Source organism: Haliaeetus albicilla, chromosome 19, assembly GCF_947461875.1.
Source record: "Haliaeetus albicilla chromosome 19, bHalAlb1.1, whole genome shotgun sequence".
In the NCBI taxonomy this organism is placed as follows: domain Eukaryota; kingdom Metazoa; phylum Chordata; class Aves; order Accipitriformes; family Accipitridae; genus Haliaeetus; species Haliaeetus albicilla.
Genome location: NC_091501.1, coordinates 1,432,114 through 1,447,233, shown reverse-complemented (window position 1 = coordinate 1,447,233; position 15,120 = coordinate 1,432,114). Strand labels below are relative to the sequence as shown.

The 15,120-nt window shown below is 40.7% G+C and overlaps 1 protein-coding gene across 1 annotated transcript in view; it reads left to right on the top strand.

Moving 5' to 3' along the window:
• The first annotated feature begins 4,302 nt into the window (after nt 1-4,302).
• The window catches only part of GRAP2 (GRB2 related adaptor protein 2), a 40,732-nt gene continuing 29,914 nt past the window's right edge, over nt 4,303-15,120 (top strand). Inside the window, exon 1 of the mRNA XM_069807183.1 lies at nt 4,303-4,433. The gene's annotated coding sequence lies outside the window, so the exon portion shown is untranslated. The remainder of the gene's footprint in view (nt 4,434-15,120) is intronic.

Here is a 15,120-nt window from a genome sequence, read left to right as displayed (position 1 = left end):
CTCTAAACAGGAGCAGAGAGGTGAAGGAATTAAAACAAGAGCTTCCATTTGTCTGCGAATTGCTCTACTAAACTGTAAAAACAGTGTTTCTAGACCGATCGGCTTGGATCTGTCAGCTTTCACAGCTGGTACACTCAATAGGAGGTGCATTTTAGTCAATGCAGTAACAGCATAAAAAGGGAATGCAGCCTCCAAATGATTTAAATGATGCTTGTGAATTGTCGTTTCGCACCTTTATGAGATGTTCCTGTTCCCCTCCCTCCCTTTTATTAGTTAGCATCAGGCTGGGTAGATTTCTGTGCAATTCCTACCTGAGTCACCAGAGAAGGGTCCGCCTTCATCATGTATCAAGTTGATTTCAAGCATTGACAAACACCCAGCCTTAAGAAGGGAGACAATCTGTAATACACTTTATGAGAACAAAAGGTAAAAATATTAAAATTCATGATAAATGTTTGTTTTCCATCTGAGCTCCCTCCCCACAGCCCTACTTACAAGCATGCTTCCCCTGTCTGCTCGCTACCCCAGTCCAGATTGAGGGATATTTTTAATGCAAGGATAGGCATGAATTTCAAGCAAAAGATCAAAATGGTACCTTTTTAATTTTTTAAAGAATAGAGCTAATTAACCTTTTTATCAAACCACACACATCTTCAAATGACTTAGATGGGAAATATATTGGTTTAATTAAGATTTCACAGGGAGAGACAGTTGCAAACGCTTGGAACTGAGAGAAAGTGGGATCTTTATGAGGAGGGTGCTGTATGTTTTACAACTCCCTGTGTCTCTTTGTTGTTTGCACTTCAAATGGAGTCCATTTTTATCTGTCTCTCTCCTGCTGAGAGAAACTGATTTTATCATGTGTTTCAATGAAGCTATTAAAAACTTCAATCATGAGATTCCTCTTTTGCCTTTGTATGTTTCTCTCTCTCTCTGTGTCAGAGCTGCACTGTGACATTGGTTATATGGCAGTATATATTGATTTGCTTTGTTTTACAAGTCAATTAGATAATCCTCCTGCAATCATAACTTGCTTTAACAGAACACTTAGTACTCATGTTTTCCTTAGCTGGGTCCGCGCTCAGTTTGATTTTTTTGTATGTCTGGGATTTTGATGGGTATGCCATGCTTTTTTATGTTTCTTTGTTTTTAGTAAATGGTGAAAAGTTCACGAGTGACAGATTGAAGTTCTATACGCATACAAAAAGAACAATATGAACAATGCCAGCATATACTTCCCCCTCACTTCAGGAGCTCAGGACTATTTCAGAGGTGTAAAAAGAATGTACTACAGTGACATGGCATTACAATACAAGTATTTTGGGGGCAATACCACACAGGACTTCTACATCGACAAATCATATACTCTTAATGCTCAGATGTAGTTATTTATTCAGTACTCTAAGACACTAAAAGGGTAGGATGTGCTAGGGATAAAAATATGTCAAAACAGTTGAATCGTAACTAAAACAAGTTATTAGCCTAAAAGATCCTCCTCTGACAAAAAAAAAAAAACAAAAAAACCCACACCAAACCCAAACCTGAAATACAGAATTTGGTAGCAGCTCACATTTAAATAATATTCAAATTGAGCCATTGAGACTATAAAGGCCTGAAGCCTGGATATAGCCATGCATTAATTTCCTGTCTTTTGCTTTTGTTTGTCAGTTAATGTCAGACAAATCATGTCATATAAATGAAGCTGAACACTGTTTAGGTCTTAGTGTTAGTGACAAGACATCAACATTTGATTCTTGCATTCTATGCCTCTGTTCTTGAGCCAGCTTTGTGTGATTAGTGCTACAATGCTGCATAAATAACTGATTTTTAGTTTGCTTGCAAGATTGACATCTCTAATGCAAAACAAAAAATATTTTTGTCTGAATAGCTGAGAGTGTTTTATCTTAGGCCAAATGGAAAGTTGTGCTTTGCCCAAAAATATTTGTGAATGTTTAGGGTGTTTTTACCTTTTTATTCAAATCAAAGTAAATTTTGAGATAAAAACCTGTGTTAAGCTGAAAAATCAGAACATTTCTTATTGGAAGTACTTAAACCATTAAAAATGGCAAAAGAGTAATTTAAATTCGGAGAGAGATTCACAAAACAGCTTGATCCTTCTCTGTAACTTTTTGGACAAAAGATACTATTAAAAATACTTCTTTTCAATATTAGATATTTCAATATTATCAATAAAATTTTGCCCATTTCTGTTTGTAACACATGTGCTCTTCTGAGGGACACAGATGGAACCTGAGCAATCTGGCTGCTTGTTCTTCAAAGTCAACAATAATTAGGAGTTAAAACATTTTTTTCTGCTGCTTTTGAGCAGCAGGCTGCAAAAAGCACAGACCATTTGGCCAGGCTCTGAACCATACTCAAGGAAATGGAATCCCATCCAGATCCTCAAACAGGTACAAAGTCAAGAAAAATGGCTTCAAGAAATCAGGGTGTGCGGATCTCATTGACCCAAGAACTCGGTAGTTTATGAATCTATTTCAGCTGCAGTAAATGGTCCTTTCCTGGCTTACAGTCTACCAGACAGAATTTAGATTATGGGTTTTAGGTGATGATTTTAAATGGTCTAAGAGTGATGGCTGCAGGGACAAATTTCAGTTGATGTCAATTCCTTTTTTACTTTTCTCTGAAATGCCTGGTGCTAACGGCTGGAGGCACGGTATCGGGCAGCCCATGGGCCAGGGCAAGGGCTGCGTTTCCTGAGGGGGCTTTCTGATCTCCAGTAGCAACCTGTTTTCCAGTCACCCACGTCCCTTCTCCCACAGGGACCCTGCTGGCCCTTGGCAGTCCTCAGGCAGGAGGAGGGACTGGACTCTGAGGGCAGGGAAGAAAAGGTGGGAGGAAAACAGCCTTTCCGGTGGCCAAGCCCCAGCAGGGACAGGACGAGCGTAGGGCAGGGGTTAACTCTTGCCCCAGTGTAATTAATGTGTGGAGTTAATTACCAACGGGGTTGATGTAGGGGAGAACACACAGGTGGACTCACTCCACCAGGACCAGCCCTCTCCTTATCGCCTGTCCCTGCTCCTCGTTACCTCAGAAAGCCCGAACAGCCGTGACTGTTGGGTAACCTCTTCCCTGGCAGATTCAAACTGCTGCCAATCACCTGCAAACACCCACCTCCTTTCTCTCCTAATCCAATCAGAATGCTTTCAACCAGCCCTCCCTTCCCCCATAGGGTCCTTGTGTTCAGAGGGACTGTCAATCACTCCTCAAGCCCCACCCCTCCCTGGCTTCCAGCCCCTGCTGTGAGGGATGGGAGACCTCTGCCATTTTCTGGAGGGGTGGTGGGAAGAGGAAGTGATGGCCGTGTGAGGGAAACAGCTCAGTGCCGTAACCCAGCAGTATCTTTTCAGCCTTTGCTCACCTGAGGAGAAAGCCTTAATTACAGTTTTGTTTTTATGGCATTTATGGGGTCTGTACATATTTTGCCATCTGAAAGAGCCATAGTGCCAGACAAATCATCACTGCTTTGGGTAGGTCACAGTCGCTCTGTCCAGGCCACCAGCCTCCCACGATCCACCCCTGCTAGTGACCAAACTGATGCAACAACTAAATAAGCAAATGTGCCTCTTCTGTGCTCTTATAAGAATCAGATTTTCATACCTCTTTTCTCACAGCTTGAAGACAGCCCCCTGGTTCACACTAATCGCAGAATCTGATGAAATACTGGACTCTTTCTTATACCAACTCCCTCTTGGCCCGTGCCCACGCAGGCACAAGACGGTCTTTGTATTTGCCTGTATTTGCTTACAGAGATACAAGGACAGCTTCACATGTGGGTGCACTATGTGTATGCACTCATGGACTCTGTTGCATCAGACGGGACGTGTGGCAGGAGAGGTGCTCCACAAGTTCAAATGCTGATAGCTTATGACCACCACTGTCACCCCATATTAGAGAAGAGGGCACGTTTTAGGAGGCCTTTGACGGCTTGCTCCTGGGGATCGCTACTTGTGTCCAAAGGGGCCAGTGCTTTCCAGACCAATACATTAAATAACTAAGCATTAAGCAAGTAATGGGGTGCCCCAGCACATGACAGGCAGCTGGAGCAGCAAACACCTGTAGCATTCAGAGAAACTGCTCTGTAACAGCAGCTGTAACCCTTGCAGTAGGAGAATAAAACCACACTAAGCTGAGTCCCACACCCAGCTCGGTAAGCTACTGTGCCTGTGAGCTCCTGCATGGTTTGCGGTTTGCGCTCTGCTGGCTTGATTGGCTGCACTTCATGAGGGAGAGGCGAAGATGCCGTGGTGAAGACTCGTGTGTCCGCATGGCTCCACAGACTTCAGCCCTTGCTAAGCACTTGCACTGAAGACAGGAGGCAAGTTATTTATCTTGTTATGAGACTCGTGCCATTCCCCACTGCTTTGTCTCAACACAGATCCTGAAACAGCAGAGTGCAACCACCTGCCTCAAAGGTACAGATCTGCTCAGCTGCTTGCTTCTTTCACTATGAAGTTTTAAGCGTAGATGCGTTGGCTAAATTAGCATCACGTTTTCTGCAGAGTTAAACAAGTAAGGTCTTAGCTGCAAGGCTCAAGATTTAGTGTGTTTTCATTTCCACTGCAGGTGCATCAAGTTTTCCTCCTTGTCAATGGGGGACCAGGGTTGTGCTCAGAAGGAGGGTATTTATTGGAACAGAGCAAAGAGAATAATAAATGGGGAATTACTTCTTTTTTTTTTTCAATCAGAAGCACAAAGCAAAGAGATATCCAGATTTCCCAGAAACTTTAAGGTTGCTCTGACAGAGATCAGACTATTGTGTCTCTGAGACACCCAGTGTCATCATACCAAATGGGGCAAGATGCCTAGAAAGAAAAATGCTTCTAGCAACTGTAGATCTGGCATCATTGACCCTCCTTTTGGTGTCTCCTGTGGAATGTGGTGGGGTCTTGAGGGGCCAGGTATGAATGTGATTTCTCCTCAATTGCTTTATAATGTTCTTGTAAAGCTTTTTGACGCATTGTAAGCGTAATATGCAGTATTGTCACAAGATATTTCTTTAGAACAGAGTGCTATAGAGCTGTATGGCAAGGTCTGTGTGTTTCATGTGTGTTTGTGGGCATAGAAAAAGTTTGTAATACTTGACTTGTCTTGTAGTTAACGTGTGAGCCAAAGGACACCGGTCTCCAATACATGATTTAGTAGCACCCTATCAGTACAAAATTTTCTTAGAAAAAAATAATAGTCTAAACTCTCTTCAGCAGCAGCAGGAGAAGAAGCTGTTACATTTATATTTGTCTGGAGGAGAAGCTGTTACATTTATATTTGTCTGGAGAAGAAAGATTTTATAATGACTGAGTTTTTAGTAAATAGGCATGGCAGGAGGAGCTGGGTTTCAGGATGAGAAAGAGTTGCCCACCAGCTCTGTTTCGGCATGGGAGACTGTAGCTGATGCAGCTAGCAATGCCAGTCATCCACTTCTAAGTGGAAGAAGAGAGATGCCCCTGCTTTAGCCTCTGCTCCATGGTTTCTGAATAGGACAGAAACCCTGGCTATGATGTGATGGTGAAATGAGTTGTGGCAAAGATATGGAGAAAATATGTTCCCTTAATAGTGGCTTGGTGAAAAAATGCTGTTGGTGTCCTAGTGAAGCAATTCCCCTTACCTTCCTATCTAGTGACATTTACTTCTGTTTCTTTCTTGCATCCGAATTTCACAATCCCACAGATAAGAGATTAAAGACAAAATAGCGCTGTGTGTCATTCCTGTTTTTATCAGGAAAGCAGAATAACCTGGAGACGGATGGATAGGCAATGTGAAATGTACACATCTAAACTTATCTTAGTTTTGTTGTCTGGATTTTGAAGTTGTTTTCATCTCTACCACTCCCTTCCCTGCTCATCTCCTAAAATTATTAAGACTGCGGAATCTGCCTGGGCAAAACAAAAACTGGTGTTTCACAAGATATAATTTTGTACAACTCCCAGAGAACCAGGGCTCTGCTGCTCAAGTTATCTGTCTGTCCTGATCTCTTATACCTTCTTATATTAGTTTGCAGAAGGTATTAGCGTGTCTGCAAGCTTGTCTGGTTTTTGTAAGTTATAGCCATTACTTTAATAAAAGACATCACTTTTCTCTTCAAACTTTGTCTTCCTTTACCTAATCACACAGAATTTCTTTCCCCCACACACTTAACATCTACTCTTGCAACCATACACCAGTGCCCTCCATTTTTGCTGATTCAAAGGCAACTGCAGTGAGGAGGTTATGTCCGCTGTACAATGTTATACTTTGCCCTCCCCATCAATTTGCAGCTTGACAGCAGCTCTCTGTGGCCACAAGCAATATCTGAAAGTTTGGCAGGCAAGAGGTTGCTATTAAGCCACAGGTCTGGAGCTACTGCTGTAGGCAGTCTCTTTTGGTTTATTTTTACTGCTTGACATAATGAAAATGATCTTTATTCCCTTCACTATGTTTCTTCCCTTAACAGTATTTTCACTTGAAATTCTCCTCTTAGTAGAGCTATAAGACATATACCATAAAATACACTCACTGGCAAGTTCAGTCTCTGATATTAGTCAGAAGGGCCTACCCGCTGTGGCTGAGAAAATGACATATGTTTTACCAGTAATGAAGTATTGCTATCAACACTTAATATGCCTATGTCTTTGGGGCTCATTTTAGTTTCTTTAGTTTTTACAATATAATAAGGCCCTATCTTCCTCTGTCTTTCTCCCTTCTCTCCAGAGTCTGGTTTTGGTTTAAGAGGAACTAAGCCATTCTGTCTTCTTTCAGTTCCTCAAATTGCTATACACAATATAATGATTGTCACGCACTTGATCTGAAGCTCAGGGCTGGTGGCAAGCCACATTCCAGTCAGGGCAAATGGTATCCATAAATCCCTTGATACCTTTCAAAAATCTTTGTTTTGCAGCTCCCTTGAAGGAGACTTCTTAGTCTTTTCAGCTTAGTTTTCCACCATTCTTTGTATGTTTGGGCAGCAGCAAAGTATATTACCATCAGGGGTTATATGGCAGTAACTTTTTCTTCCCTGTATAAGCCTTTCATCTTAATATCTACACACATTTTTGCCATTGATGGGCATTTGCCCATTTGCCCTTAAGACAGGTGAGTATGAATGCTCTCACTTTAGAACTATAATCAGGCCCATGTACAAAAATGTAATGGCATTGAGATGACAAAAGCACTAAAGGCGTACTGGCTTAACAATCGAAAAATTAACTGGGCTCCTGAGAAGGCAGCTTTATGGCTTTCGGTATCCCATTCCATTTAAATATCTCCATGTATAGGTACACTGTACTTTTTAGATGTGTCCTATAATACAGAGAGGTGAAGTGACTTGCCCAGGGATGCAGAGCGAATCTAGCTGAGCTGGGCTTGGAAACTGGATTCTTGATCTTCTTTCTTCATCACTAGACAAGGCTGCCTTGTTTCTGCATTTTGTCGTGACAGTTTAATTTTAAATACCATTTCAAATAAGCACTTTTTTAAAGGAGGGGGTGGAGAGAGAGACTTGCACAAACATGAGTAGAGTTAGTAGTGATATTAGCTAGGCTAACAAGTGTAGGTACTGTGGTCTTCATGCTTCAAGGTACAAACTGATTCCCATGATAGTGGGATTCTAGTGGGTTGATGCTTTGCTCAAATGCTTCTGATGTTTGGTCACTACTGTCCCACGGATGTCAGACTTACCCAGCTGGATAATCTGGGTGAGAGAAAGGGCATCTTTGTTTTCTTTTGGCTTTAGCCCAGAACGCTATCTCTGAAGCATAGTTGCTGTAAAGTGATCTTGGAAGGGCCTGAGTTCTTCCTGTAGCTGTAAATTTTTTTAATTGTTCTGCTGATTAGAGAACCATACTAAAGTACCATTTAAATAACATCTAAGCAGGGGAGACTAACCTTTGAGGAATAAGCTTGCTAAGAACGAACACATTATCCTGGCACTAAGATCACAGGTCAGTACTGCAAAATATTACGGGACGAAAGAAAATTACTCAAATGCCTAAATGAACAGTATGCGCCAATACATGATGAAACTCTTTTTTGCCTCTCTTGGAGCTCCAGGATCCACCCTTCCTCCCCCTCCCTGACTCTAACCTTTTTTATACATGGCTTTATCTTGTCAGAGCAGTATACAGTACTAATTACATGCTTTTTTTTCCCCTGAGGCACTGTATGCCTTACGTTTTCTAGACTTCCCTTTCTAGTTCCCCAATTTTTTTTTTTTATTATCTCATCATGACAAATCCACCAGTAATCCTTAGAGTACAAACTTTAACTCTCAGAGCTCTGGCATTCCTTTTTTATTTTTTAAAAACTAGCTACATAAATAATATCATGTTTCCAGGTTGTAGCCTCTCCAAGGTACAGCTGAGTTCTGGCACAGCAGAAACACTCCATAACCCTGCCATCTAAACAGGGATTATCTTAGGATGTGGACAAACTTCTAAAATTGTCTCTCTGTGCATGAACATGCCCTGGTAATTGTTTTTCATGCAGAAGTATATAGCATATAAAGATAGGATACTGGAGGCATCTGTCTATTTGTGCATGGCATTTGCTGTACCAGATCAGACTATTCGTCTGTCACGTCCAGTATGCTACCCAAACAGGGGTCAAAACATAATGATCCTGAGAAAGGTGACCAAACCCTCTATCAACCAAGTATGCAGAGCTCTACGTGGGGATGGAACAAACACTTTCTAACTCTAACAGTGATTAGTTTACAGTTTCAAGTTGTATTATCAAGTTTCAAGCTGTATTTTCATTACACTGACAGAAATAATGCCATCATTGAACCATTATGTGCTTGGATTCTCCTTTCTTGGTAATTCTAATAGTGTAACAGATCTCTGAGATTAAATCCATCAAAGCAAACAAAAATTATCCCTATTTACTCTACTGTCAAAGAGAACTGAATCTAGTCTGAAAATACTTTCCCATCTCGAGCAGAAGGTGAATCTTAATTCATTGAAGTCATCAAGTACTTCGACATTCTTAGTAGAAGGGGATGAATAGGCATGCAATATTACATCGCTGAAAATTATATAGGCGTTGTCATAATCATGTCATTACCTTCAGCAGAGGCCATGTACGGCACCTGCATCCTTTGCCTACTGACCTGATATAGCATATATTGCTGTCTCCTATATCCCAAGTAATTACACCTGTACTACATGCCTAAATGGTTTAATGCTCTCTTCGCCTTTTGCTGTAATGAGCCCATTCAATAATCAAAGCCTCTGAATGTTTGCGTTGTCAGATTAGCTTTAAATGATGTTCAGGAAAATATTTTTCCTTTCCCATGACATCACAAGGCAGTTCTCAGTGGGGCTGATACTGCTGCTCACAGTTAAGAGTTTCATCATTCAGAGCAGCAGCTGCTTCCCTCTGTTTCCAACAGAACTGAAGCCAAGTGTCCCTGTTGAAAGATGCTGTCTACTGAGAATCCCGGTGTGAAGTGATGAACATTTTGAAAGGGCCATTCTAGCTGTGGGCAGCTCAAGTATCTTGAAAGCTCCATTTGTAGCATCGTCTGGAGGAATAAATTAAACACCGGGGGTTTTTTGAAGGGAAAATTTTTTATAAGAACTATCACAGAGGTAAAAAAAAATCTTGGAAAAATCTTCATATGTTGTCAATGCAAGGTTTTTGTGATCTTTAAGTAGTATAAACATCTGGATTAATCAATCCAGTATTGAAGCTATAGAAACAAACAAAAGATCAAACCCAAAGTATTGAGTTTCTTAGACAACCCATATTTAAGAATAATTTAACTTAATAAATTAGCTAATAGGTTTACTTGTAACTTCTCAGGAAATTCATTATGTGCCCTTACAGTTAGTGCTGTAATTCTTAATGTACACCGTGCTTCTCATACATAGCAAAACCACGAAATCCTTATTTTAAATGCAAAACTCAGATAAGCTGTGAGTACACAGTCATGATAAGTACCTCCATACTATATACTAATTAATTTTACTTTTATTTTTTTAACTGTTCTTCAACACTTCTGATTTGCTCCCCTTGACTGTTGAGGTCACTGTGGGAAATGGGGTTGAAGCAACCACAAGATGATGTCTGTAGAAATTAAACATTCATTAATAACTGCAACTGCAGAATGGGTTTAGAAACTGCAACTGCAGAATGGGTTTAGAAATAGTTCTTAAATCTCCAGGGCTTCTGAGGGTCAGCTCTTTAAGCATTCAGAGCTTTATTATTAATTAGTTCCTTTAGATAACTACTTCAACTGACTTTCAGACACTGTTGACACTGGATGCTCTGCACTGACAGAGGTGATGTCTTCATTGCCAAAAACAAGCAGTGCTTTAATATTTAAGTGGTTTACTTCAGGTATATTCCTCATTGTGGAATCTCAGGGAAGAGAAAGCACAGGTGATTTTATTGCAATGAGGCTAGCTGTGGTCAACACAATACACCTGCCTGGAAGGTACCTCAAACAGCTACATCAAGGTAATAATTCCACTGGGAATTTACTATGCAGTAGCTGTCTTGATTAAAAACAACAACAAAAACAAACAAAAAAACAAAAAAACAAAAAAAAACCCAACTAAATACATCAGTTCTTGAGGTGCAGGCAAAGTCATAGCAGAAGAAAACCTAGGCCTCAGCACTCTCTCATTCTAAAGAGAGCTAAAGAGAGTAAATAAAGAGTGGGAAGTAGAAGGGAGGAAAGACGAAGGCCTTGTTTGAACGAGGAGCTCTCCCAGTGGTGTTGTACTAGGGCAGTCATTTCAGGATGGTTCTTCAGGTAGCTGTTGGTACTCCAGATTAAGAGTTCCTTTTTCTGGCTTGATTTCTATCTCCTTGGAGTACCTCAAAGCTCCCCACACCTGCTTTTACCTGTATTATTACTGTCTCACTGTAATAAATCATCGGGGTACTGCTCTCAACTGAAGGATTCCTTTCCTCTCCACAGCCAGCTAAAGAGCTTTTACCGTTCTTTGTATACCATAACTTATAGAGACACTGGGAATGGTAGCCCACTTGTAGCCACTGCTTTGAGTCTTTTAAGCGCTTTGTGATTTCATCTGGTAATTTAGAGGAGATTTCTAAGGAAACCCTCACCACTTCAGGAGATGGTGTTAGTGACTCGGAGAGAATCAAACCCTTTCCCCTGAGTCAATACTGAATGATATGCCCTAGCACATTTCTTGCACGTGAGACCTGCAACTGTAGGATGATTGCCTGTGGTCATCAATTATCCTTAATTGGGCAGTTGTTGCTTCTGCTCCTAACCCGCTGTGCACTGCTGAAAAGCACTGGGGGATGGATTTCGTTGTTCGGTGAAGGGATAGATATAGAGTCAGGGAAAGCAGCAGCCAAACTGGAGGTACCCTCCAGGGTAAAGCTGAGGTCAAAGGATACAGTCATCATATTTTAACATTCAGGCTTACCAGCTCAGCTAACCTATACCAGAGGTATCCAGAGAAGTGTTATTCTCAGTGAGGCTTCTGCAAAAAAAGAGCCTATAATAGGGCTGCTTAATTAAAGTGCTGGGTAGTTTTAGCAAGAGAAGCCAAAGGAGCAGCTGTAATCCTTTAAAACACACCAGGGAGAAACTACAGCAGCATGTGGCCCCTGCCCAGCACTGCTGCATCCCCCTCTGATGAAGCCTATTGGGATACCAGAAATACAAAGTGAGTCTGAATTTAATTCATGATTTGTGAAATGCATTGGGAATCTCTCGGGGTGAACAGTGGTTACTTTCTTAATGAATTACTGCTGGTTTGAACAGTTTCTATTTGGTGTGTTTAATTTTACTTTTTTATTTGAAATGTTTTTTAGCTTTTGAGCAGGATGTTCTTTTGAAATGTTGTTCTTCTGTTCAGTCTAAACAATCCTAGCATTACATTTTAGAGGGGTGGGTTTGAATGCATCAACTTCTGCTATGCAATCTCAGATGCCTAATCGACTTGAGCTTTGGAAGGGCTGAGCATCTATTTTCTCCCTTGCTCATCTCTGCAGCTGATCAAAGTCCAACCACTTTCAGACAGAGCAACCAGAAAACAGTATCCCAAAATTCAGTGAATGCTTTGGGGATGTTTGGGGGTAAGTTCCTTTTACAAAGATGATCACTTTATTAAATATAACTATTTTTGTAAAGCTAAACTAAAAAGCAAGGCTCATCTTCAAGACAAAAGAGACAGCCTAGCATAATCAAATATAGCAAGATATGCAATAGTAATGAATCTGAACATTGCAGTTTCTTAAATCTGATAGCAAGTAAAGTAGATAGAAGAAACTGATAGAGAATGGAATAGAAAATGGAAGTGCAGTGAGCATCATAGGGTTTTGGGTTTTCATATGGAAGCAGAAGTGCACTGTCGATAATGGTTTTGGATGTATTCAATTTGGATAAAATTCACCCCATTCGCCATAGAAGTAATCACACCAATCCCTATTTTGAGGGGTTAAAGCTCTTTGTAGCAGTGCATGGGCCTTGTTTAAGTCTTGTGACGAGTAATTCTTGCCACTGGCAGGTTTCTCACAGTAGAGCCCTTACCACATTCACGATGCTTCTTGAAGGGTGAGAGCTGCACGGTTCCTACAGTTTGCAGCTCTCAAAACTTTCTTCTGCAGACTTTCTAAGTTATGTAGAAGAGGAGCACCTTCTTGAAGGCTGTATGAGGTACGTGACACATAGCATTTTCCACAGTGCCTAGCCAAGTAATTTTTTTTCCATTCTGGAATTTTCTCTTTCTTTCCCTTATTGCCTTGTTTTCTGAATTCTATCTATGAATAATCATTTTTTTAAAGTTATATAATGAGGGCTTTAAGTACACAGAAGTCGGGAAATGATTGTAATGCTAGCCTCATTTTAGTGTGTTTTGATAATATGCAGCTGTATAATTGGAGTCTAGCACTGAAGTCAATATCATCTTATGAATGCATATTGAAAGGAAATCTCAAATCATTTGATGCAGATCTTCTACCTAAATGATATTCTGTATGTCTTCGATCTAGATGTGCACATAATTTATATCATTGCCTGAATGAGACTGGTGTTCCATTAGAGTAGTCACTGTAGAAAAATCAGGTTACATTCCCATCTCGTATAATTTCAAAGTTAACCCTGCTGTGAGCAGGGGCTTGAACTGGATGATCTCCACAGATCCCTTTTAATCTAAATATTGTATGATTCTATAAACAGCTCTGACCCATTGGGTTTTGTTAAGTTGCACCATATGGAAGGATACAATTTGCTTCAGTTTGCCTTATGAATAGGAAAGGTGGTGAAAGGGTAAGGAAAAGAGATGTAACCTAAAAACACAATAACCAATCCAACCAACTGTCAATATGATATCAATTCCCCGATTATTTTTCTTTTTGCTTTCAACTCTTTTTCATGAAGTGATTCTTAGGCGACAACACTGCCATTAGCACAGTGTATTCTGGAGCATAACTGTAGGAACAACTGTACATGATGTTTTATTGTGTTGTGGAAAAAATAGCATGTTGTCCTCCCCTCATAAACCATAATGTAATGTTGAATGCAACAGCTGGCTTCTTTAAATGAGTACACACCCATTTCTCAGCCTGAGAACAAATTCAAGGTAAAATGATTGTGCTCTCATAGTTAAGTGAGCTGGTGGGACCAAAGCCAGTTCTCAGGGGATCTGTGAACTGGTTTGTAGCTGTTGTAGATCATGCTGTGCTTCTGCCCTGATTACCTATGCTATGGTATCCTAGCACATCCCGAGTTCCCACTGCTACTAAAGACCCTCATGGGTTATACAGAGTCCTTTTGTGTGGAGTCTCCCGTCATTTCATCACCAGTTCCAATGGCTGCTAGACCTTTATGTACCTCAATAAGTGTGCCTTGGAGTGGACTCACCAATAAAAATTGGATTTCATCTCATTCCTTTTTATCTTCGTACAAAGCCAATACAAGCACAGTGGGTAAGTCAGAATTGCAGTAAAATGCCTGCAGTTGCCACCCAAACAAATATAAGGATGTATTTTCTCTAAACTTTTTGCACAAGAACTGTACTCACTTCTTTATTTAATAGGACAGAATCTGTGTAGACTAGGCCCAATGTTTAGGCTTTCAGATAATGAAGCATATGAAACTTCATATGAATACAAACATCATGAATGTGCACTTTTGCTTCCATTAAAGCAATTTTACTTGGAGATTTAAGTACCACCATTCCGTGGTTTATACGCAAACTGCGGCACTGAGCAAAAATGGCTGAAAGTGAGAAAGACAATGTCCATCCTGTGTTCGCTCACCAAGGTTAATTAAGTGTGGTATCAATAACTTGCAGAACAGAGGCGGGGGGGGATCTGCAGTGCTTTATGCAGTAAGCAAATCTTAATAATTTAAAGGACACAATAATTTGGACTACCAGAAAAAATAAAAATAATAACGCAGATGTTGGCAGTGCCCTTTACCTATGCAACATGCTGCCAGTCTGTTGCTCTCGTTGCAAACACGTTATTAGCTCTGTGCAAAACCAAACCTGACTGTTTTTAGCTTGAAGCAAGATACCAGACCTCTGCTTGCCCCACCCAACTGATACTTCATCTCCTCAAGAATTAGTTTGTGTGTGGCCCACTGACTCCACGTTCACAGTGAGATTCTCCATCTTCAGTTTTAAGCACTGAGTCCTTGTGACATAGCCTAAAGTAACTCATGAAGTATCTTATGTTTGCCTCTTCACCCTCAGAAAATATTTCCTGTGAGGCATTTCACCAGGATCTTTGTCTCCATACTGATAGCTATTTTTTTCTTAAATGAGAGCTAAGTCGGTGTCTTTTTCCAGAGTTTCAAACTCAAGTGCTTGAACTGAGGCCTCTAAGCCTCAGAGGTGAGCATGTACTTTAGGATGGCTTAATGCTTAAAGTTGCTAAATATGCATGGATCAAACAGACTTCGAGGTGAGCTATAAGAAGTGAGACTCTCTGCAAACCGGTGCTTTGAACTGGAAGTATGGCCAGGAGTGAAGGAGCATAGTGTTAGGCCAGATCATACTTTAAGAGGTTACCATGTATTCTTCCCATGGAAATCTTTAAGTAGGTGTTTCACTGCTGATGTTGTTTGACTAATGTATAAATTCCAGCTTCAGCTGACCCCTGCTCATGCTCATGCATGCTCCTTGTCACCTACATGCACAC